Source organism: Hakea prostrata, chromosome 2 (genome assembly GCF_041222555.1).
Source record: "Hakea prostrata isolate BN-2017 chromosome 2, UWA_Hpros_2, whole genome shotgun sequence".
Taxonomy (NCBI): Eukaryota; Viridiplantae; Streptophyta; class Magnoliopsida; order Proteales; family Proteaceae; genus Hakea; species Hakea prostrata.
The window spans coordinates 72,387,024-72,414,100 of NC_142601.1; the positions used below are offsets into that span (position 1 = coordinate 72,387,024).

The 27,077-nt window shown below is 35.9% G+C and overlaps 1 long non-coding RNA gene across 1 annotated transcript in view; it reads left to right on the forward strand.

The window, feature by feature from the left end:
- Positions 1–927: 927 nt before the first annotated feature.
- Positions 928–27,077, forward strand: part of LOC149026287 (uncharacterized) — a 77,656-nt gene continuing 51,506 nt past the window's right edge. The window contains exons 1-2 of the long non-coding RNA XR_016171829.1: positions 928–1,546; positions 2,535–2,632. This is a non-coding gene — a long non-coding RNA (uncharacterized LOC149026287). The remainder of the gene's footprint in view (positions 1,547–2,534; positions 2,633–27,077) is intronic.

The window sequence follows — 27,077 nt, forward strand, 5'->3', positions numbered from 1 at the left end:
TTCTTATAATGTTAGATTCAAAAAAGTTAAGATGAAATTGAATTTACCAAAAAAAAGGAAAAAGAAATGAAATCAAAACAGCTAATCTCTTATACCAAAAAAATAGAAAAAAAAAAAAAACATTTTTTTTCTTTGCAAATAGGAGAAGGGTAAAGAAAAAATGACAATTTTTGTTTTTTTATAAGAGAATAAGACTTTTAGCACCTTAAGTTTAGGGTTAATTAATGAAACTTAATGGCAGAAGGTTTGTAAAAACAAATAAATTATAAAGTTGAATTAATAATTTGAAAAAACTATAAGAGATAAAGTAGTCATTAAATTAGAGTAAATAGAAGCAATACTAATTATCTTTTATTCTTTTAATAATTTAATCCTATAATTTTATTTTTCTATTGTTAAACAATCGTATAATTTTGTTACACGTGCTTTTTTTTATTTTTCTGATAAAAGACCTTTTAAAGGAAAAAAAAAAAATATAAGGGTCTTTCAGACTTTCAGTGTTTTCAAAATTCAAAATAATTAAAAAAATATTATAAAATTTAGAATTTTATAATAATTAAATCCTAAAAGGTTAAAAAAATTTATTTTAAAAATTTTAATTATCTATGCCTATAAGAATTAAGAATTAAGATAACAAGAAAGATATTATGAAAATGATTTAATAAAAAAAATTATTATTTTATTCCAAAAAAAGAAAAAGAACCACTATGGGAAATAAGATTTTTTTGGAAAAACTTATATTTGATAATTAAAATACAAAGTAATTTTTTTAAAAAAATAGTTAAAACAAACCGACGTTATGATAAATGTCGGTTAAATCTCTTTTCTAGTCTTTGGGGATCGTTTCCTCTTCTTTTTAAATTTTGTTTATTTATATATTTAAACCTCATTTATCCCGTGCAGATATTATCATTTGTCAAATGTCGCTTCATCTCCCGCTCAAACCATGGTTTCCCAATTTCCCAGTATCAAGTCTCTCTCCGATCGATACCCATTTTCGTTCCTCTACTGAAACACTGGTTTCTCCGATCGATCGTTTCGAGTATCAATACGCGTTTTCTTCTCTCCACCTTAAACCCTGGTTTCTTCGATGCTTTTGAGTATCGACTCTCTCAGATCATTAGCCATTTTCTTCTCTCCATTGAAACCCTGGTTTCTCCGGTCGTTTTGGGTACTCCCTCCGATCGTTACCCATCTTCATTCCTCCACTGAAACCCTGTTTTCTCATCGTTTTGAGTATCTAACTCTTTCTATCGCGCCTTTCTTCGGCTTGGAATTCCTGTTCGTTTATTCACGAAGAGAAGAAGAGTGGGTGTTCGTCGGTCAAAGATGGCCACAAGTGGAAGCAACCGATGCTGGCAAAAGCAGGGGTTTTGGCCGGTGTCGACTTAGCCTCATTACCCATATTTGTTTCACCACTGAAACCCTAATTTCTCTTAGTCTTGAAGGTCGCCGGCTGCTTTCTTCGAGAGCTTCTTTATTGATATTGCTGAGAATTCTACTAAGGGGAAGAATTGCAAATCCACGGGGTTCCATGTTGGCAAAGGTTTGAAATCCTTTTCACTGGTTTTCATCTACTGTTTGTTAATTCTGCCTTCCTATAGTTCTTTTGCCTTTTCTACTTGGTATATAGAATTTTTCTCATACTTCAGATGTTAAATGGTTATGAGGGAGATGGATCAACGATATGAGGAAGTTACTGAAAGTGTACTACTATTTAATTTATGGTTTGTAACGAGTTAATTTCTCAACAAGGAAACTGTGAGATGGAACCGTGATCCCTGGTAACGCTGTAATAAATTTGAAAAAGTGGCAATGTCGTTTAGAAGGAAAAAAAATTAAAGGGTAGTTACGTCTGAGGGTGCTTCATACTACAAGTCTCTTAGATTGTCTTCTTCCACTTAACAGTACTGCTTCACAAGTAACTAATCAAATTCAGCGATTCCTAAGTAATATCAAGAATTCCTCTAGTAATCCATCCAACTATTATAATTCATGAGTGAGATTTTTTAATATGAAATTTCAGAAGCAGGATCCCGATCCACTGCTCTCTAACATCCACAAATGATGGTTTGAAACCTGAATGAATTCTCAGAGAGTTTGTAACCTCAAGTTCAGGGACTGTTTCAGATGTAGAACTCATGATAGTGGAGATGGATGGGGACAGGAATCTAGTGATTGAATTGCCTAGGGTAGAGAGAGACTTTACAACCAGAATTTTAGCAAGAAAAGAAGTATTTAGGAATTTGATACTGAATCCTAAGGGAACCATTATACAGCAGAGAAGAAAATAACAAACAGAGGTTCACATGTCAACATGACACTCATTTACACAATAATGAATAGATCGATTCTGCACTGCACTGGAAAAGTTCTGGTTCTGTATTTGGCTTCTTCTAGACACTTCTTATAGTTTGTTTAGTAGGTTATTCTTCATGCATGATGTTGCTTCTATTGTTCCCGTAAGTATGAATGCACATTCTTCTCAGTATTTTGTCTATTTGCTTTCTGATTTCTATGTTGGCTTGCTGAAGGATATGGATCTCGAGGAGTGGAAGGTGGAAGATCTTGAAAAAGCCATGAAAGGGAGCGATGACAAACAGTCGAAGCTTGAACACGAGTGTGTGATCAGGTTTGTGTCTCAACAATTACTGGCTGTCTTAGTGTCTTTTCTTTCAGTATTTCTGTCTAATATGCTATCTGAATCATTTTATTTCATGGGTAAACCAATGGATCCTGTATAAACCATTTCTATAGCATTATGTCTGATCTTTTGTTTTTGGAATCAAGTTTATTGGCTGATTTGTTCTCATCTGTACATATGTTTTTCTTTGTCTATTGGTCAACTGCACTTGTTTTTATTAAAAAAAAAATGGTCATTTGCTCTTTGAAAAGAAACCTTTTTTTGATGAACACCTATTTCTAAGTGTGGCCAACTCTTATGTGGTTGGTCTAGCTAGACTGAACTATATGAAGTGGAAATTCATTTGATTTGACTCCTCAGTGACCTAATCCTACCAATTGCCAATTGTGCCAGCTCTTATGAAGTCGGCCTAGGTAGACTGAACTATTTTGGTGTCAATTCATTGATTTGACTTCTCACTAACCTATTCCATCTGAAGTTGGTATGTCATTAATAGTTAACTGACCATTTTATGGCAAAAATTAATGACTACTTTGCACCAAAGTGACTAACAAAACCAAATTAGAAAGCAAGGCCATAAATTTAGAAGCTTATCAACAAAACCAAATTAGAAAGCAAGGCCAGAAATTTAGAAGCATACTGTGTAAGTCAAACCGTTGGCTACAATTCTAATCAGACTATACTCAAGTAATGCTTGTATTTAGAGGAAGGAGTGCTTCAAGTCTCACTTGATTATGGTTTGATTGCTAGAGATGACATTGTTCACCAACTTGGAAACTTATGTTCTGTAGACTAAAGTTCCAATCGGCAGCGCTTCAATGTGGGATTGAATGCAGGCCATGAACCTGTTCTGCATTTAAAATTGATTAATGTTGGTCAGAATATCTGCTGTAGTGGTGTTTCGAACTCAGAAAGTAATGCATGTTGGTGAAGTAATTGGAAGAACATCGGATGGGAGGTGGATCAATTGTAACTTTGCAAGTAGAATGGAGTTAGGTTTGTGAATAGAATGAAGGAAGAAGGACGGCTACCAAGTAAGGGAGCAGCTGCCAATCCACAACTCTTTCCATTAATGACACCAAAATCTCAACTCTTCAACTACGAAAAGATTTGAACAACGAAGGAGAACAAGAAAATACAAACTTTGGATGGATGAATTTTGCCTTTTAGCAAGGTTTCTTTGCCCTAAGGGTTTAGTAGTCACAACAAGGCCCACATCCATTTGTATTACTCAAATTTGACAAGAGAAATAGGATAGTGGAAACTGTTCTCTAGCATGGATGGCTAAATTAAAGATATTCAATGCAAAGTCGTCATTATATTGGACTAGGCTATAAATAATCATATTGTCACACCAATTTCAACCCTTGATTTTAATCATAATTCTATTCATGTCCTTGTGTTGGTACCTATCCTATAAGGATGAAGGTCCGTCTCTACCCTGAGATTTACCCTCCTCGATTTTGACACTTGATTTCAATTATAGTCTTATTCTTGCCCTGAGATTAAACTTATTGTATAAGGTTAAGGGGTGCGTCTCCACTTTTAAGATTCACCCTCCTTGATTTTGACACTTGATTTCAAACATTATTCTATGGGATAATTAGTAGATTAGCTACTTCTAGGTTTATTTTTACAGAATAGTCACCCAATGTTTATTTCAACAAAATTAGCTATAGCCAACTTTGGGTTTACAAAACTAAACTAAACAATAACTTTTCCTCTTTGGACATTTTTACCCCTAAAACTAACCATACCTTCACATTAGGCACTTACGATTCTTCCTCCTCGATTTTGACACTTGATTTCATTCATAAATTTATGTTTGTCCTTGTGATTATAATTTTTCTATAAGGTTTCAGGTGCATTTCCACCTTGAGATTTCCCCTCCATGATTTTGACTCTTGATTTTAATTTATCATAATTCTACTCATGTCCTTGTGATTATATTTATCCTATAAGGATGAAGGTGCATCTCCACCTTTAGATTCACCTTCCTCAATTTTAACACTTGATTTCAATGATAATTCCATTCCTATCATTGTGATAATACTTATTCTATAAGGTTGAGGGTGTGTCTCTACCTTGCAATTCGCCCTTCACAATTTTGACACATGATTTTAGTCATAAATCTATTCTTGTCCTTGTGATTAAAATTTTTCTACAAGGTCAAGGGTGTGTCTCTGCCTTAAAATTGACCCTTCCTGAAATTTACTGTAGTCATATTTTTGTCCCTACCGTTGTGATTGTATTTGTCCGATACGATTGAGTGTGAGTCTGCACCTTGAGATTTGTCATCTTCGATTTTGACACTTGATTTCAATCATAATTTTATTTTTGTCCTTATTATTCTACTTATCCTATAAGGTTGAGGATGCGTGTCCACCTTGCAACACATCCTCATTAATTTTGACACATGATTTCAATTATTAATTCTATCAGTGTCCTTGTTGTGATTGTACTTATTCTATAAGATTGACGGTGCGTCTCCAACTTGAGATTCGCCCTCCTTGATTTCGACCCTTAATTTCAGTCATAAATCTAGGCATGTCCTTGTGAATATAATTTTCCTAAAAGGTTGATGGTGTATCTCGACCTTGAGGTTTGACCTCCTTGATTTTGGCATTTGATTGTAATCATAAATCTATTCATGTCCTTGTGATTGTACTTATCCTAAATGGTCGATGATTTGTCTCACCATTGAGATTTGCCCTCAATTTTGATACTTTATTATGATCATAAAACTATTTATATTCTTGTGATTGGCTATTTTTGTTCTTGTGATTGTACTTATTCTATAAGGTTGAGGTGCTTCTCCACCTTGAGGTTCACCCTCCTTGACTTTGACACATGATTTTAGTCATAAATTATACTCTTCCTACAAGGTCCACCTTAAGTTTCACCACTCTTAACTTGGGACACTTGATTTCAATCATAATTCTGTTCTTGTCATTGTGATTGTATCTATTTTATAAATTAATATTCAGCCTCCTTAATGTTGATAATTGATTTCAATCATAAAACTATGTTGGTTCTTCTGATTATAATTTTCCTATAAAGTTGTTAGTAGATCTCCACCTTCATATTCGCCCTCCCCGTATTTGACACTTGATTTCAGTCATAATTTTATCACTGTCCTTGTGATTGTACTTATCCTATAACGTTGATGGTGAGGCGCTAACTTGAAATTCATGCTCCAGCCAGCTCATGGATTTCGACACTTGCTTTCAGTCATAAATCTAGGCATGTCCTTGTGATTATAATTAAGACATTTGATATTAATTATTAATCTATTCATGTCTTTGTGATTGTACATGGTTGATGGTGTGTCTCCTCCTTGAGATTCGACCTCATTGATTATGACATTTGATATTAATTATTAATCTATTCATGTCTTTGTGAATGTACATGGTTGACGGTGTGTCTCCACCTTGAGATTTCCCCTCGATTTTGATACTTGATTTTAATCATGAAGCTTTATCTATTATTGTGATTGTACTTATTCTATAAGGTTAATGGTGCATCTCCACCTTGAGGTTCACCGTTGTTGATTTTGGCACATGATTTGAGTCATAAATATATTCTTGTCCTTATGATTATACTTTCCTACAAGGCCCACCTTGAGTTTCACCTTTGATTTTGACACTTAATTTCGAATCATTATTCTATTCTCATCCTTCTGATTGTACTTATCCTATAAATCGATATTCGGCCTGCTCAAAGTTGATTTATCTTATTAAACTACAATGTTCCTTATGATTATTACTCTTATAAGGTTGATGGTACATCTCCACCTTGAGATTCACCATGCCAATTTCAACACATGATTTCAATGATTATTCTATCGCTAACCTTTTGATTCTACTTATCCTATAGGGTTGGTGTTGCGTCTCCAACTTGAGTTTCCCCTCCCTCGATTTTGGCTCTTTATTTCAGCTATAAATGTGGGAATGTGCTTGTGATTATAACTTTCATAGAGGATATGGCTATTTGATACACTTGATTTTTATCATATGGCTATTTCTATTCTTGTGATTATAGTTATTCTTAAGGTTAAGGGTGCTTCTCCACCTTGAGGTTCACCCTTGTTGATTTTGGCGCATGATTTTAGTCATAAATATATTATTGTCCTTATGATTATACTTTCTTCCAAGGTCGACCTTGAGTTTCACCTTTGATTTTGACACTTAATTTTAAATCATTATTCTATTCTCATCCTTCTAATTGTACTTATCATATAAATCGATATTCGGGCTGCTCAAAGTCGACACTTAATTTCTATTATTAAACTACACTGTTCCTTATGATTATTACTCTTATAAGGTTGATGGTACATCTCCACCTTGAGATTTGCCATGCCAGTTTCGACACATGATTTCAATGATAATTCTATCGCTGTCTTTTCGATTCTACTTATCCTATAGGGTTGGTGGTGCATCTCCAACTTGAGATTCCCCTCCCTCGATTTCGGCTCTTTATTTCAGCCATAAATGTGGGAATGTGCTTGTGATTATAACTTTCTTAGAGGTTATGGCTATTTGATGTACTTGATTTATGGATATTTTTATTATTGTGATTATAATTATTCTAAGGTTAATGGTGCTTCTCCACCGTGAGGTTCACCCTTATTGATTTTGGTACATGATTTTAGTCATAATTATATTCTTGTCCTTGTGATTATACTTTACTACACGGTCCAAATTGAGTTTTACCTGTGATTTTGACACTAAATTTCGAATCATCATTCTATTCTCATGCTTTTGATTGGACTTATCCTATAAATCGATATTCGTCGTGATCAAATTTGACACTTATTTTCTCTTATTGAACTACAGTGTTCCTTACGATTATTACTCTTATGTGGTCGATGGTACATGTCCACCTTGAGATTCGCCATGCCAAATTCGGCACATGATTTCAATGATTATTCTATCCTTGTTCTTTTGATTCTACTTATCCTATTGGGTTGGTGGTGCGTCTCCAACTTGAGATTCTCCTCCCTCGATTTCGGCTCGTTATTTTAGCCATTAATGTGGGAATGTGCTTGTGATTATAACTTTCTTAGAGGTTAAGCCTATTTGATATGCTTGATTTTTATCATATGGCTATTTTCATTCTTGTGATTATACTTAGTCTATGGTTAAAGGAGCTTCTCCACCTTGAGGTTCACCCTTATTGATTTTGGCACATGATTTTAGTCATAAATATATTCTTGTCGTTATGATTATACTTTCCTACACGGTCTACCTTGAGTTTTACCTAGGATTTTGACACTTAATTTCGAATCATTATTCTATTCTCATGCTTCTGATTGTACTTATCCTATAAATAGATATTCGTTGTGATCAAAGTTGACACTTAATTTCTCTGATTGAACTACACTGTTCTTTATGATTATTACTCTTATGTGGTCGATGGTACATTTCCACCTTGAGATTCGCCATGCCAAATTCGACACATGATTTCAATGATTATTCTATCCCTGTCCTTTTGATTCTACTTATCCTATTGAGTTGGTGGTGCGTCTGCAACTTGAGATTCTCCTCCCTCGATTTCGACTCTTTATTTCAGCCATAAATGTAGGAATGTGCTTGTGATTATAATTTTCTTAGAGGTTAAGCCTATTTGATATGCTTGATTTTTATCATATGACTATTTCCATTCTAGTGATTATACTTATTCTAAGGTTAAGGGTGCTGCTCCACCTTGAGGTTCACCCTTATTGATTTTGGGATAAGATTTTAGTCATAAATATATTCTTGCCCTTATGATTATACTTTCCTACACGGCCCACCTTGAGTTTTACTTGTGATTTTGACACTTAATTGCGAATCATTATTTTATTCTCATGGTTCTAATTGTACTTATCCTACAAATCGATATTCGTTGTGATCAAAGTTGACACTTAATTTCTCTTATTGAACTACACTGTGCTCCTTACGATTATTACTCTTATGTGGTCGATGGTACATCTCCACCTTGAGATTCGCCATGCCAAATTCAACACATGATTTCAATGATTATTCTATCCTTGTTCTTTTGATTCTACTTATACTATTGGGTTGGTGGTGCGTCTCCAACTTGAGATTCGCCTTCCTCGATTTCGACTTTTTATTTCAGCCATAAATGAGGGAATGTGCTTGTGATTATAACTTTCTTAGAGGTTATGGCTGTTTGATATGCTTGATTTTTATCAGATGGCTATTTCCATTCTTGTGATATAGTTATTCTAAGGTTAAGGGTGCTTCTCTACCTTGAGGTTCACCTTTATTGATTTTGACACATGATTTTAGTCATAAATATATTCTTGTCCTTATGATTATACTTTCCTATGCGGTCCACCTTGAGTTTTACCTGTGATTTTGACACTTAATTTCGAATCATTATTCTATTCTCATGCTTCTGATTGTACTTATCCTATAAATCGATATTCGTCGTGATCAAAGTTGACACTTAATTTCTCTTATTGAACTACACTGTACATTACGATTATTACTCTTATGTGGTCGATGGTACATCTCCACCTTGAGATTCGCCATGCCAAATTCGACAAAAGATTTGCTTGATTATTCTATCCCTGTCTTTTTGATTCTACTTATCCTATCGGGTTGGTGGTGAGTCTCTAACTTGAGATTCTTCTCCCTCGATTTCGACTCTTTATTTTTGCCATATATGTGGGAATGTGCTTGTGATTATAACTTTCTTAGAAGTTTGGCTATTTGGTATACTTGATTTTTATCATATGGCTATTTCCATTCTTATGATATAATTATTCTAAGGTTAAGGGTGCTTCTCTACCTTGAGGTTCAACCTTATTGAATTTGGCACATGATTTTAGTCATAAATATATTCTTGTCCTTATGATTATACTTTCCTACACAGTCAACCTTGAGTTTTACTTGTGATTTTGACACTTAATTTCGAATCATTATTCTATTCTCATGATTCTAATTGTACTTATCCTACAAATCGATATTCGTTGTGATCAAAGTTGACACTTAATTTCTCTTATTGAACTACAATGTTCCTTACGATTATAACTCTTATGTGGTCGATGGTACATCTCCACCTTGAGATTCGCCATGCCAAATTCGACACATGATTTCAATGATTATTCAATCCATGTCCTTTTGATTCTACTTATCCTATTGGGTTGGTGGTGCGTCTCCAACTTAAGATTCTCCTCCCTCGATTTCGACTCTTTAGCCATTAATGTGGGAATGTGCTTGTGATTCTAATTTTCTTAGAGGTTAAGCCTATTTGATATGCTTGATTTTTATCATATGGCTGTTTCCATTCTTGTGATTATACTTATTCTAAGGTTTAGGGTGCTTCTCCACCTTGAGGTTCACCCTTATTGATTTTGGCACATGATTTTAGTTATAAATATATTCTTGTTGTTATGATTATGCTTTCCTACACGGTCCACCTTGAGTTTTAACTGTGATTTTTACACTTAATTTCGAATCATTAATCTATTCTCATGCTTCTGATTGTACTTATCCTATAAATCGATATTCGTCATGATCAAAGTTGACACTTAATTTCTCTTATTGAACTGCACTGTTCCTTAAAATTATTACTCTAATGTGGTCGATGGTAAATCTCCACCTTTAGATTCGCCATGCCAAATTCGACACATGATTTCAATGATTATTCTATTCCTGTCCTTTTGGTTCTACTTATCCTTTTGGGTTGTAGTGCGTCTCCAACTTGAGATTCTCCTCCCTCGATTTCGACTCTTTATTTTTGACATAAATGTGGCAATGTGCTTGTGATTATAACTTTCTTAGAGGTTAAGCCAATTTGATATGCTTGATTTTTATCATATGGCTATTTCCATTCTTGTGATATAGTTATTCTAAGGTTAACGGTGCTTCTCCACCTTGAGGTTCAACCTTATTGAATTTGGCACATGATTTTAGTCATAAATATATTCTTGTCCTTATGATTATACTTTCCTACACAGTCAACCTTGAGTTTTACTTGTGATTTTGACACTTAATTTCGAATCATTATTCTATTCTCATGATTCTAATTGTACTTATCCTACAAATCGATATTCGTTGTGATCAAAGTTGACACTTAATTTCTCTTATTGAACTACAATGTTCCTTACGATTATAACTCTTATGTGGTCGATGGTACATCTCCACCTTGAGATTCGCCATGCCAAATTCGACATATGATTTCAATGATTATTCTATTCCTGTCCTTTTGTTTCTACTTATCCTTTTGGGTTGTAGTGCGTCTCCAACTTGAGATTCTCCTCCCTCGATTTCGACTCTTTATTTTAGCCATTAATGTGGGAATGTGCTTGTGATTATAACTTTCTTAGAGGTTAAGCCTATTTGATATGCTTGATTTTTATCATATGGCTATTTCCATTCTTGTGATTATACTTATTCAAGGTTAAGGGTGCTGCTTCTCCACCTTGAGGTTCACCCTTATTGATTTTTGCACATGATTTTAGTCATAAATATATTCTTGTCCTTATGATTATATCTTTCCTACACGGTCCACCTTGAGTTTTACCTGTGATTTTGACACTTAATTTGAATCATTATTCTATTCTCATGCTTCTGATTGTACTTATCCTAGAATTCGATATTCGTCGTGATCCAAGTTGATACTTCATTTCTCTTATTGAACTACACTGTTCCTTAAGATTATTACTCTTATGTGGTCGATGGTACATCTCCACCTTGAGATTTGCCATGCTAAATTCAACACATGATTCCAATGATTAATATATACCTGTCATTTTGATTTTATTTATCCTATTGGGTTGGTGGTGCGTCTCCAACTTAAGATTCTCCTCCCTCGATTTCGACTCTTTAGCCATTAATGTGGGAATGTGCTTGTGATTCTAATTTTCTTAGAGGTTAAGCCTATTTGATATGCTTGATTTTTATCATATGGCTGTTTCCATTCTTGTGATTATACTTATTCTAAGGTTTAGGGTGCTTCTCCACCTTGAGGTTCACCCTTATTGATTTTGGCACATGATTTTAGTTATAAATATATTCTTGTTGTTATGATTATGCTTTCCTACACGGTCCACCTTGAGTTTTAACCGTGATTTTGACACTTAATTTCGAATCATTAATCTATTCTCATGCTTCGATTGTACTTATCCTATAAATCGATATTCGTCATGATCAAAGTTGACACTTAATTTCTCTTATTGAACTACACTGTTCCTTAAGATTATTACTCTTATGTGGTCGATGGTACATCTCCACCTTGAGATTCGCCATGCCAAATTCGACACATGATTTCAATGATTATTCTATTCCTGTCCTTTTGGTTCTACTTATCCTATTGGGTTGGTGGTGCGTCTCCAACTTGAGATTCTCCTCCCTCGATTTCGACTCTTTATTTTTGACATAAATGTGGCAATGTGCTTGTGATTATAACTTTCTTAGAGGTTAAGCCAATTTGATATGCTTGATTTTTATCATATGGCTATTTCCATTCTTGTGATATAGTTATTCTAAGGTTAAGGGTGCTTCTCCACCTTGAGGTTCAACCTTATTGATTTTGGCACATGATTTTAGTCATAAATATATTCTTGTCCTTATGATTATACTTTCCTACACAGTCAACCTTGAGTTTTACTTGTGATTTTGACACTTAATTTCGAATCATTATTCTATTCTCATGCTTCTGATTGTACTTATCCTACAAATCGATATTCGTTGTTATCAAAGTTGACACTTAATTTCTCTTATTGAACTACAATGTTCCTTACGATTATAACTCTTATGTGGTCGATGATACATCTCCACCTTGAGATTCGCCATGCTAAATTCAACACATGATTCCAATGATTAATATATACCTGTCCTTTTGATTTTATTTATCCTATTGTGTTGGTGGTGCGTCTGCAACTTGAGATTCTCCTCCATGGATTTCGAATCTTTATTTCAGCTATAAATGTGGGTATGTGCTTGTGATTATAACTTTCTTAGAGGTTATGGGTATTTGATATGTTTGATTTTTATCATATGGCTATTTCCATTCTTGTGATTGAAGTTATTCTAAGGTTAAGGGTGTTTGTCCACCTTGAGGTTCACCCTTATTGATTTTGGCACTCTATTTTAATCATAAATATATTCTTGTCCATTTGATTATACTTTCCTACACGGCCCACCTTGAGTTTTACTTGTGATTTTGACACTTAATTTCGAATCATTATTCTATTCTTATGATTCTGATTGTACCTATCCTATAAATCGATATTCGTCGTGATTGAAGTTGACACTTAATTTCTCTTATTGAACTTCACTGTTACTTACGACTATTACTCTTATATGGTCGATGGTACATCTCCACCTTGAGATTCGCCATGCCAAATTCGACACATGATTTCAATGATTATTCTATCCCTGTCCTTTTGATTCTACTTATCCTATTGAGTTGGTGGTGTGTCTGGAACTCGAGATTCTCCTCCCTCGATTTCGACTCTTTAGCCATTAATGTGGGAATGTGCTTGTGATTCTAATTTTCTAAGGTTAAGGATGCTTCTCTACCTTGAGGTTCACCTTTATTGATTTTGACACATGATTTTAGTCATAAATATATTCTTGTCCTTATGATTATACTTTACTATGCGGTCCACCTTGAGTTTTACCTGTGATTTTAACACTTAATTTTGAATCATTATTCTATTCTCATGCTTCTGATTGTACTTATCCTATAAATCGATATTCGTCGTGATCAAAGTTGACACTTAATTTCTCGTATTGAACTACACTGTACATTACGATTATTACTCTTATGTGGTCGATGGTACATCTCCACCTTGAGATTCGCCATGCCAAAATCGACACATGATTTCAATGATTATTCTATCCCTGTTCTTTTGATTCTACTTATACTATTGGGTTGGTGGTGCGTCTCCAACTTGAGATTCGCCTTCGTCGATTTCGACTTTTTATTTCAGCCATAAATGAGGGAATGTGCTTGTGATTATAACTTTCTTAGAGGTTATGGCTGTTTGATATGCTTGATTTTTATCAGATGGCTATTTCCATTCTTGTGATATAGTTATTCTAAGGTTAGGGGTGCTTCTCCACCTTGAGGTTCACCCTTATTGATTTTGGCACATGATTTTAGTCATAAATATATTCTTGTCCTTATGATTATACTTTCCTACACGGTCCACCTTGAGTTTTACTTGTGATTTTGACACTTAATTGCGAATCATTAATCTATTCTCATGCTTCTGATTGTACTTATCCTATAAATCGATATTCGTCATGATCAAAGTTGACACTTAATTTCTCTTATTGAACTGCACTGTTCCTTAAAATTATTACTCGAATGTGGTCGATGGTAAATCTCCACCTTGAGATTCGCCATGCTAAATTCGACACATGATTTCAATGATTATTCTATTCCTGTCCTTTTGTTTCTACTTATCCTTTTGGGTTGTGGTGCGTCTCCAACTTGAGATTCTCCTCCCTCGATTTCGACTCATTATTTTAGCCATTAATGTGGGAATGTGCTTGTGATTCTAATTTTCTTAGAGGTTAAGCCTATTTGATATGCTTGATTTTTATCATATGGCTGTTTCCATTCTTGTGATTATACTTATTCTAAGGTTAAGGGTGCTTCTCCACCTTGAGGTTCACCCTTATTGATTTTTGCACATGATTTTAGTCATAAATATATTCTTGTCCTTATGATTATACTTTTCTACACGGTCCACCTTGAGTTTTACATGTGATTTTGACACTTAATTTCGAATCATTATTCTATTCCCATGCTTCTGATTGTACTTATCCTATAAATCGATATTCGTCTTGATCAAAGTTTACACTTAATTTCTCTTATTGAACTACACTGTACATTACGATTATTACTCTTATGTGGTCGATGGTACATCTCCACCTTTAGATTCGCCATGCCAAATTCGACACATGATTTCAATGATTATTCTATCCCTGTTCTTTTGATTTTATTTATATTATTGGGTTGGTGGTGCGTCTCCAACTTGAGATTCGCCTTCCTCGATTTCGACTTTTTATTTCAGCCATAAATGAGGGAATGTGCTTGTGATTATAACTTTCTTAGAGGTTATGGCTGTTTGATATGCTTGATTTTTATCAGATGGCTATTTCCATTCTTGTGATATAGTTATTCTAAGGTTAAGGGTGCTTCTCTACCTTGAGGTTCACCTTTATTGATTTTGACACATGATTTTAGTCATAAATATATTCTTATCCTTATGATTATACTTTCCTATGCGGTCCACCTTGAGTTTTACCTGTGATTTTGACACTTAATTTTGAATCATTATTCTATTATCATTCTTTTGATTGTACTTATCCTATAAATCGGTATTCGTCGTGATCAAAGTTGACATTTAATTTCTTTTATTGAACTACACTGTACATTACGATTATTACTCTTATGTGGTCGATGGTACATCTCCACCTTGAGATTCGCCACGCCAAATTCGACAAATGATTTCTTTGATTATTCTATCCTTGTCCTTTTGATTCTACTTATCCTATCGGGTTGGTGGTGCGTCTCCAACTTTAGATTCTCCTCCCTCGATTTCGACTCTTTATTTTAGCCATAAATGTGGGAATGTGCTTGTGATTGTAACTTTTTTAGAGGTTTGGCTATTTGGTATACTTGATTTTTATCAGATGGCTATCTCCAATCTTGTGATATATTATTCTAAGGTTAAGGGTTCTTCTCCACCTTGAAGTTCACCCTTATTGATTTTGGCACATGATTTTAGTTATAAATATATTCTTGTCCGTATGATTATACTTTCCTACACGGTCCACCTTGAGTTTTACCTGTGATTTTGACACTTAATTTCGGATCATTATTCTATTCTCATGCATCTGATTGTACTTTTCCTATAAATCGATATTCATCGTGATCAAAGTTGCCACTTAATTTTTCTTATTGAACTACACTGTTCCTTACGATTATTATTCTTATGTGGTCGATGGTAGATCTCCACCTTGAGATTCGCCATTGCAAATTCGACACATGATTCCAATGATTATTCTATCCTGTCATTTCTATTCTACTTATCCTACTGGGTTGGTGGTGCGTCTCCAACTTGAGATTCTCCTCCCTTGATTTCGACTCTTTATTTCAGCCATAAATGTTGGAATGTGCTTGTGATTATAACTTTCTTAGAAGTTATGGCTGTTAGATATGCTTGATTTTTATTATATGGCTATTTCCATTCTTGTGATTATATTTATTCTAAAGTTAAAGGTTCTTCTCCACCTTGAGGTTCACCCTTATTGATTTTGCCACATGATTTTAGTCATAAATATATTCTTGTCCTTACGATTATACATTCCTAAATGGTCCACCTTAAGTTTTACCTGTGATTTTGACACTTAATTTCGAATCATTATTCTATTCTCATGTTTCTGATTGTACTTATCCTATAAATCGATATTCGTCGTGATGAAATTTGACACTTAATTTCTCTTATTGAATTAGACTTTTCCTTACGATATTACTCTTATGTGGTCGATGGTACATCTCCACCATGAGATTCGCCATGCCAAATTCGACACATGATTCTGATGATTATTCTATCCCTGTCCTTTTGATTCTATTTTTCCTATTGGGTTGGTGGTGCATCTGCAACTTGAGATTCTCTTCCCTCGATTTCAACTCTTTATTTCTGCCTTAAATGTGGGAATGTGATTGTATTTATAACTTTGTTAGAAGTTATGCGTATTTGATATGCTTGATTTTTATCATATGGCTATTTCCATTCTTGTGATTATAGTTATTCTAAGGTTAAGGGTGTTTGTCCACCTTGAGGTTCACCCTTATTGATTTTGGCACATGATTTTAATCATAAATATATTCTTGAGATTCGCCATGCCAAATTCGACACATGATTCCAATGATTATTCTATCCGTGTTCTTCAGATTCTACTTATCCTATGGGGTTGGTGGTGCGTCTCCAACTTGATATTCGCCTCCCTCGATTTCGACTCTTAATTTCAGCGATAAATGTTGGAATTTGCTTGTGATTATAACTTTCATTGAGGTTATGGCTATTTGATATGCTTGATTTTTCTCAGATGGCTATTTCCATTCTTATGATATAGGTATTCAAAGTGTTAAGGGTGCTTCTCCACCTTGAGGTTCACCCTTATTGATTTTGGCAAATGATTTTAGTCATAAATATATTGTTGTCCTTATGATTATACTTTCCTACACGGTCCACCTTGATGTTTATCTGTGATTTTGACACTTAATTTCGAATAATTATTCTATTCTCATGCTTCTGATTGTACTTATCCTATAAATCGATATTCGTCGTGATCAAAGTTGACACTTAATTTCTCTTATTGAACTACACTGTACATTACGATTATTACTCTTATGTGGTCGATGGTACATCTCCACCTTGAGATTCGCCATGCCAAATTCGACAAAAGATTTGTTTGATTATTCTATCCCTTTCCTTTTGATTCTACTTATCCTATCGGGTTGGTGGTGCGTCTCTAACTTGAGATTCTCCTCCGTCGCTTTCGACTCTTTATTTTTGACATAAATGTGCCAATGTGCTTGTGATTATAACTTTCTTAGAAGTTTGGCTATTTGGTATACTTGATTTTTATCATATGGCTATTTCCATTCTTATGATATAATTATTCTAAGGTTAAGGTGCTTCTCTACCTTGAGGTTCAACCTTATTGAATTTGGCACATGATTTTAGTCATAATATATTCTTGTCCTTATGATTATACTTTCCTACACAGTCAACCTTGAGTTTTACTTGTGATTTTGACACTTAATTTCGAATCATTATTCTATTCTCATGATTCTGATTGTACTTATCCTACAAATCGATATTCGTTGTGATCAAAGTTGACACTTAATTTCTCTTATTGAACTACAATGTTCCTTACGATTATAACTCTTATGTGGTCGATGGTACATCTCCACCTTGAGATTCGCCATGCCAAATTCGACACATGATTTCAATGATTATTCAATCCCTGTCCTTTTGATTCTACTTATCCTATTGGGTTGGTGGTGCGTCTCCAACTTGAGATTCTCCTCCCTCGATTTCGACTCTTTAGCCATTAATGTGGGAATGTGCTTGTGATTCTAATTTTCTTAGAGGTTAAGCCTATTTGATATGCTTGATTTTTATCATATGGCTGTTTCCATTCTTGTGATTATACTTATTCTAAGGTTTAGGGTGCTTCTCCACCTTGGGGTTCACCCTTATTGATTTTGGCACATGATTTTAGTTATAAATATATTCTTGTTGTTATGATTATGCTTTCATATACGGTCCACCTTGAGTTTTACCTGTGATTTTTCCACTTAATTTCGAATCATTAATCTATTCTCATGCTTCTGATTGTACTTATCCTATAAATCGATGTTCGTCATGATCAAAGGTGACACTTAATTTCTCTTATTGAACTGCACTATTACTTAAAATTATTACTCTAATGTGGTCGATGGTAAATCTCCACCTTTAGATTCGCCATGCCAAATTCGACACATGATTTCAATGATTATTCAATCCCTGTCCTTTTGATTCTACTTATCCTATTGGGTTGGTGGTGCGTCTCCAACTTGAGATTCTCCTCCCTCGATTTCGACTCTTTAGCCATTAATATGGGAATGTGCTTGTGATTCTAATTTTCTTATAGGTTAAGCCTATTTGATATGTTTGATTTTTATCATATGGCTATTTCCATTCTTGTGATTATACTTATTCTAAGGTTAAGGGTGCTTGTTCACCTTGAGGTTCACCTTTATTGATTTTGACACATGATTTTAGTCATAAATATATTCTTGTCCTTATGATTATATTTTCCTATGCGGTCCACCTTGAGTTTTACCTGTGATTTTGACACTTAATTTCGAATCATTATTCTATTCTCATGCTTCTGATTGTACTTATTCTATAAATCGATATTCGTCGTGATCAAAGTTGACACTTAATTTCTCTTATTGAACTACACTGTACATTACGATTATAACTCTTATGTGGTCGATGGTACATCTCCACCTTGAGATTCGCCATGCCAAATTTTTCACATGATTTCAATGATTATTATATCTCTGTTCTTTTGATTCTACTTATACTATTGGGTTGGTGGTGCATCTCCAACTTGAGATTCGCCTTCCTCGATTTATGGCTTTTTATTTCAGCCATAAATGAGGGAATGTGCTTGTGATTATAACTTTCTTAGAGGTTATGGCTGTTTGATATGCTTGATTTTTATCAGATGGCTATTTCCATTCTTGTGATATAGTTATTCTAAGGTTAAGGGTGCTTCTCTACCTTGAGGTTCACCTTTATTGATTTTGACACATGATTTTAGTCATAAATATATTCTTGTCCTTATGATTATATTTCCTATGCGGTCCACCTTTAGTTTTACCTGTGATTTTGACACTTAATTTTGAATCATTATTCTATTCTCATGCTTCTTATTGTACTTATCGTATAAATCGATATTCGTCGTGATTGAAGTTGACACTTAATTTCTTTTATTGAACTACACTGTTACTTACGACTATTACTCTGATGTGGTCGATGGTACATCTCCACCTTCAGATTCGCCATGCCAAATTCGACACATGATTTCAATGATTATTCTATCCATGTCCTTTTGATTTTACTTATCCTATTGAGTTGGTGGTGTGTCTGCAACTCGAGATTCTCCTCCCTCGATTTCGACTCTTTAGCCATTAATGTGGGAATGTGCTTGTGATTCTAATTTTCTTAGAGGTTAAGCCTATTTGATATGCTTGATTTTTATCATATTGCTGTTTCCATGCTTGTGATTATACTTATTCTAAGGTTTAGGGTGGTTCTCCACCTTGAGGTTCACCCTTATTGATTTTGGCACATGATTTTAGTTATAAATATATTCTTGTAGTTATGATTATGCTTTCCTACATGGTCCACCTTGAGTTTTACCTGTGATTTTGACACTTAATTTCGAATCATTAATCTATTCTCATGCTTCTGATTGTACTTATCCTATAAATCGATATTCGTCATGATCAAAGTTGACACTTAATTTCTCTTATTGAACTGCACTGTTCCTTAAAATTATTACTCTAATGTGGTCGATGGTAAATCTCGACCTTGAGATTCGCCATGCCAAATTCGACACATGATTTCAATGATTATTCTATCCCTGTCCTTTTGATTCTACTTATCCTATTGAGTTGGTGGTGCGTCTGCAACTTGAGATTCTCCTCCCTCGATTTCAACTCTTTTTTTCAGCCATAAATGTAGGAATATGCTTGTGATTATAATTTTCTTAGAGGTTAAGCCTATTTGATATGCTTGATTTTTATCATATGACTATTTCCATTCTTGTGATTATACTTATTCTAAGGTTAAAGGTGCTACTCCACCTTGAGGTTCACCCTTTTTTGATTTTGGGATAAGATTTTAGTCATAAATATATTCTTGCCCTTATGATTATACTTTCCTACACGGCCCACCTTGAGTTTTACTTGTGATTCTGACACTTAATTGCGAATCATAATTCTATTCTCATGATTCTAATTGTACTTATCCTACAAATCGATATTCGTGGTGATCAAAGTTGACACTTAATTTCTCTTATTGAACTACACTGTTCCTTACGATTATTACTCTTATGTGGTCGATGGTACATCTCCACCTTGAGATTCGCCATGCCAAATTCGACACATGATTTCAATGATTATTCTATCCCTTTTCTTTTGATTCTACTTATACTAATGGGTTGGTGGTGCGTCTCCAACTTGAGATTCGCCTTCCACGATTTCGACTTTTTATTTCAGGCATAAATGAGGGAATGTGCTTGTGATTATAACTTTCTTAGAGTTTATGGCTGTTAGATATGCTTGATTTTTATTAGATGGCTATTTCCATTCTTGTGATATAGTTACTCTAAGGTTAAGGGTGCTTCTCTACCTTAAGGTTCACCTTTATTGATTTTGACACATGATTTTAGTCATAAATATATTCTTGTCCTTATGATTATATTTTCCTATGTGTTTCCACCTTGAGTTTTACCTGTGATTTTGACACTTAATTTCGAATCATTATTCTATTCTCATGCTTCTGATTGTACTTATCCTATAAATCGATATTCGTCGTGATCAAAGTTGACACTTAATTTCTCTTATTGAACTACACTGTACATTACGATTATTACTATTATGTGGTCGATGGTACATCTCCACCTTGAGTTCGCCATGCCATATTTGACAAAAGATTTGCTTGATTATTCAATCCCCGTCCTTTTGATTCTACTTATCCTATCGGGTTGGTGGTGCGTCTCTAACTTGAGATTCTCCTCCCTCGATTTCGACTCTTTATTTTTGACATAAATGTGGCAATGTGCTTGTGATTATAACTTTCTTAGAAGTTTGGCTATTTGGTATACTTGATTTTTATTATATGGCTATTTCCATTCTTATGATTATAATTATTCTAAGGTTAAGGGTGCTTCTCCACCTTGAGGTTCAACCTTATTGAATTTGGGACATGATTTTAGTCATAAATATATTCTTGTCCTTATGATTATACTTTCCTACACAGTCAACCTTGAGTTTTACTTGTGATTTTGACACTTAATTTCGAATCATTATTCTATTCTCATGCTTCTGATTGTACTTATCCTACAAATCGATATTCGTTGTTATCAAAGTTTACACTTAATTTCTCTTATTGAACTACAATGTTCCTTACGATTATAACTCTTATGTGGTCGATGATACATCTCCACCCTGAGATTCGCCATGCTAAATTCAACACATGATTCCAATGATTAATATATCCGTGTCCTTTTGGTTTTATTTATCCTATTGGGGTTGGTGGTGCGTCTCCAACTTGAGATTCTCCTCCATGGATTTCGAATCTTTATTTCAGCCATAAATGTGGGAATGTTATTGTGATTATAACTTTCTTAGAGGTTATGGCTATTTTATATGCTTGATTTTTCTCAGATGGCTATTTCCATTCTTACGATATAGGTATTCTAAGGTTTAAGGGTGCTTCTCCACCTTGAGGTTCACCCTTATTGATTTTGGCATATGATTTTAGTCATAAATATATTCTTGTCCTTATGATTATACTTTCCTCCACGGTCCAACTTGAGTTTTACATGTGATTTTTATACTTAATTTCGAAGCATTATTCTATTCTCATGTTTCTGATTGTACTTTTTCTAGAAATCGATATTTGTCGTGATCACAGTTGACACTTAATTTCTCGTATTGAACTACACTGTTCCTTACGATTATTACTCTTATGTGGTCGATGGTACATCTCCACCTTGAGATTCGCCATGCCAAATTCGACACATGATTCCAATGATTATTCTATCCCTGTCCTTTTGATTCTATGTATTGTGTTGGTGGTGCGTCTGCAACTTGAGATTATCATCCATGGATTTCGAATCTTTATTTCAGCTATAAATGTGGGAATGTGCTTGTGATTATAACTTTCTTAAAGGTTATGGGTATTTGATATTCTTGATTTTTATCATATGGCTATTTCTATTCTTGTGATTACAGTTATTCTAAGGTTAAGGGTGTTTGTCCACCTTGAGGTTCACCCGTATTGATTTTGGCACATGATTTTAATCATTAATATATTCTTGTCCATTTGATTATACTTTCCGACACGGCCCACCTTGAGTTTTACTTTTGATTTTGACACTTAATTTCGAATCATTATTCTATTCTCATGCTTCTGATTGTAATTATCCTATAAATCGATATTCGTCGTGATCAAAGTTAGTGGTAAATTAAATCAAAGGAGAATTTTTGTAGTTCCTTGAGGTTACCAAGCATTAAGAGTTAAGGAGGTGGAGTTGAGAAGCGATTCACAGCTAGTGGTAATCAAATCAATGGAGAATATGAGGCTAAAGGGAATCATATGGCCAAGTATCTATCAAAGGTGGAACAATACCAAGTCAATTTTGATCGTGTAGTCGTGAAACAAATCCCTCGAAAAGAAAACGTGTGGGACCTACATTTTCTTCGTTATCAAAGGGAATAAGCCGAGATGCTATCTTCGTTAGCCTTCGCGAATTATAAAATTCTTGACTCAGCAGTATAGATAAAAGAGGTGTCTTGCTCCAGCGTAGAGGAAATGGAGTCGATGGAAATTCAGCGGGAGTGGAGCTGAATGAACCTGATCCTAGAATCAATCGGCAAGGATTACCATACTCGATTACCAATTTTACAGGCGATTGTTTTAAAAGCCATTGCTAAAATGTGTGGGACCCTCGCATGGCTAGTATGCTTCGTTGAGGTCTGTGAGGGGATATGTGGAGCTCATATAAGCGGGAGAATGTTGGGACAAATGATTTTGAGGTCGGGACTCTATTGGCTGACCATGCTGCAGGATGCGCTCGAGTATGTGCGGAAATGCAAGCAATGTCAAAATCATGTTCTAATCCCAAGGGTCCCAATAGTAACGTTGACTCCCATCTTAAGCAAGACCACGTTCGTCATGTCGCGAATGGATATAAGTGGGTCGACGCCGAGCCCGTGACGACAATTATTGAAAAGCATATGGATGAATTTTATGAAGGCAAGGTCATCTACTGCTTTGGAATCCCAAAGGTGCTAGTAATAGATATTGGTAAGCAATTTGAGGGAGCAGGATTTAGGAGCTTTTCCAGTACCACTAGTACTAGAAATTCATCTCCTTCACCTAGCGCGATAGCTCTACTTGGCGCTGGTGTGCCGCCCTGCATGCAAACGAAGTGCTATTGGCTGCAATAAATAGCTCACTGAGTGATGATTGATCCAGTTAGTCAGTGCCCTTGATTATTCCAGAGAGAAGGATAATGGCGCCCCAGAACCGTGACATCCAGCAGCAGCATCTCCTTGCATCAGAGTCTTGACCATGCTGCAGAATTCACTCGAGTATGTGCGGAAATGCAAGCAATGTCAGAATCATGTTCTATTCCCAAGGGTCCTAATACCCAAATGCTCGGAACTATACCGGGAAAATCACCTCTCAAGGAACAGAAAGGCCTATATCTTCAAGCCTTACGGAATACAGAGAAAGAAGCAGATTGGAGAGAACGCCCTTCTATGTTATATTTGGCTCGATTTGTAGGGGCAATGAGTTTGCCCAGGAAAAGAAGAAATGAATCTTGTCCCGAACCAATAACATTTATGGATGAAGATTTAAAAGGTCTCTCGGCCCCCCACGATGATGCAATCGTTATAAAAATCAAGTTGGCCAACTGGGAGGTTCATCGGGTTCTTGTGGATACTAGGTCGTCACTTGACCTACTGTTGTATGAAGGATTTCAAAGGCTGAAACTTGAGGATGACATGATGCCGCTTACGGAACGCACTTATACAGGTTTGCAAGGTCTTTTGCAGTAGTGAAAACGACGATGCAGCTTGATCTAAGGATCAGGATCTTGCCTAGGGGTGCCATGGTTAAATCAACGGTTATGGTCCTATAAGATTTGACAGCATACAATGTGAATCTCAGGAGACCAACGCTTAATATGTTAGGAGCGATAGTGTCGCCCAAACATACGAAATTGAAGTTCTCAACTGAGGTTGGAGTTGGCGAACGCTTGTGTAACCTTGCCATTTCAAAACTGCTACGTTAACTATTGAAGCGTAGGTTTAAAAGATTCAGAAAACATTGACTATTGAGGCTCTCGATTGATTGGGATGAAGTGAGCTGGCAGAGGGCCAAACCTCTCGAGAAGTTGGAGCGGATTCAGCAATGCCTTGACATTCCAGTGTGAGGGATGATGATAGGGTCTGAGCTGCCCGAACTATTCCATAAAGAGTTGATTGAATTCTTACTAAGTAATTTGGACATTTTAGCTTGGTTGGCTAAGGATATACCTGAGATAAATAGGAGGGTATTAGAACATAAACTTTGGATATAGAAAGAAGCGATTTTCGTCATTCAAAACAAGTGATGCTTTTTGCAGAGAAAACATGATGAAATTCGAGGGGAGGTTGAGAAGCTAAAACAATTGGGTTTAATTGTGCCGATCGAATGCCCCACCTGGAAGTGGAGAATGTGCACACACTATATGGGCCTCAATAAAACGTGCCCAAAAGATTACTTCCAATTGTCTAGGAACGACCTCCACATTGATGCAACTACAGCTAATGAAGTGCTCTACTTTATGGGTGCTTACTCAAGGTACAATCTAATATTGATAAACCCGGATGACGAGAAGCACACTTCATTCATGATCGCCAAAAAGCCACTACTATTGAGTAATGCCGTTTGGGTTAAAGTATGTAGAGCAACTTACTTGAGGGTCATGAACAAAATTTTTAGGGAGCAAATTGGGTGAAGCATAGAATTACATGTGGCTGACTTTAAGGAAGTGTTTGATGTGCTATAGACTTACCAAATGAGGTTAAATCCAAAAAAAAATGTGCATTCGTTGTATCGTTCAGGAAGAATATTGGGAGGTCCTTGAGGTTACCGAGCATTAAGAGTTAAGGAGGTGGAGGTGAGAAGTGTTTTACAACTAGTGGTAAATCAAATCAAAGGAGAATATGAGGCTAAGGGGAGTCAAATGGCCAAGTATCTATCAAAGGTGGAACAATACCGAGCCAATTTTGATCATGTAGTTGTGAAACAAATCCCTCGTAAAGAAAATGAGGAAGCAGAGAAGCTATCTCCATTGGCCATTGTGAACTTTAAAACACTCGAGTTCGCAGTATATATCGAAGAGGTGTTTTGCCCAAGCATAGAGAAAATTGAGTTGAGGAAAATTGAGCGGGAGGGAAGCTGGATGGACCCGATCCTAGAATCGGTCGGTAAGGATTACCATTTTAGATGACCAATTTTATAGGTGATCGTTTACGTGCCACCATGCTAAAATGTGTGGGACCCTCGCAATGCCTAGTATGCACTTGCCGAGGTTCGTGAGGGGATATGTGGAGCTCATATAAGTGGGAGAATGTTGGCATCAAATGATTTTGTGGTTGGGACTACGTTGGCAACCATGCGGTTGGATGCACTTGAGTATGTGTGAAAATGCAAGAAATGTCAAAATCATGCGCTAGTCCCAAGGGTTCCAACAAACGTAATGTATCATGCGCTAGTCCCTCCTTCGCCATGTGGGTCGAGGCCCAGCCGTAAACGACAATTCTTGAAAAGCATATGGGTCATTTACCTGTTCGGAATCCGAAGGGTGCTAGTAACAGATATTGGTAGGCAATTTGAGGGAGCAGGATTTGGGACATTTTGTACCGTATATCAACTCTTGAAAGTTCGTAATGAAAGGCCCGGTGGAAGGAGGATGACAAAATATGATAAATTCCCTCCATTTATTGGTGGTGGATGGGACGGGCTCGTGTTCAATAAATTTACCCCTGGAAGTCAAGCGTCTAGGGCAGCCTCTTGTCTAGGTAATACCAACCCTTTCGGGGGTTGGGGCGGAGCATAAAGAAATGTGAAATAGGCGAGAAGATCGGGATGACGCCCAAATTATAACAAAATTTGTCGAACCCTATCATGTTGCGCAAACTATTCGGGCTAAAGTTGGCTGGGGACAATGAACAACTTCAACGAAAAGAGAGTGGAATGGGAGGTGTAACCCCCAAATGAAGCACCAAAATATACGGTGAAAAATCCCTTATGGGGATCGTTGGCTCTCTCTTCCTTACTTGGGGAACCGGATCCCCCTCGGGAAAATTGAAGTACCTCAAGAATCGGTCTTGGTCCATAGAAGTGAGATAGCACGGGTAGAAGTTTGGGCTCGGGGAATTTTGCATATAATTAATGTGCATAAGCGTTCGTGGTTCTGCCTGTGTTCGGGTCAAGGCGGTGGCCTTCAATTTATTCTCATCAGGCTTAGGAGGCAAAGGATCCATTTGAGATGAAGGCCGACAAGGGGTGGTTTTGGGGATACGGGTGTCATAGATAGTACGGGGATCGAAGTGGGTATAGTGAATGCCCATTGGATGCCTGGGGTTAAGCCAAAAGGAAGTGGAAGAGCTAGTAGAGATGGAGATAGAGATAGCTGAGTTAGCACGGGGGCAAAGAAGAAGGATTTTCGTCCAAACCCATGAAGGATTGGAGGGCATAAGAATAGTCCAGAAGGAATCCGACTAGAGAAGATAAGAATAAACCCACCTAACTGACTGGGTGGATGAAGCGAGAGGCTTCCTACCCTTTCTAAAGGAAGGCATGGAATAAGGATTCCATCGCATGGATGGTGGACTTGGGAAAGGAGAAGATTCCGCACTAGTGGAGATAGGTGGACTGGAGCACAGAACGGATGAGAACCACTCGACCAGCAAAGGATATAAAGCTTGCCCTTTCAAAGATGCAATTTCTTATGAATATTGTCAAGCATTAGAAGGTAGTGGTGGCCAGTGAGCCTACCGTGGATGAGCGGGAGGCTAAGATATACCATAGGGAAGGAATCCTGTTGGGGATTTG